This window comes from Marmota marmota, unplaced genomic scaffold (genome assembly GCF_001458135.2).
Source record: "Marmota marmota marmota unplaced genomic scaffold, marMar, whole genome shotgun sequence".
NCBI classification, from domain to species: domain Eukaryota; kingdom Metazoa; phylum Chordata; class Mammalia; order Rodentia; family Sciuridae; genus Marmota; species Marmota marmota.
Window position 1 is genome coordinate 35681984 of NW_026000082.1, and position 262 is coordinate 35682245.

The window sequence follows — 262 nt, forward strand, 5'->3', positions numbered from 1 at the left end:
GGGGGGATGCTGTCAGGGGCCCCAGGGAAAGGCAGTGACCTGACTTCCAGAAAGGCAAGTTGAAAACCCAGCTCCAAGGTAAGCTCCAGAGCCCAGACCCTGGCAAATTAGTCTTTTGGCCTGGTTGCCATGGAGACAGACAGGCAGCAGCTGCTCAGGAAGAAGAAACTGCAGCCTCCCCGACATCTAGAATTCTGAGACAACCGTGGTGGGGGAGGGGGCTGGACACCGCCCTTTCTCCCCCAGATGCAGAGGCCCCCCG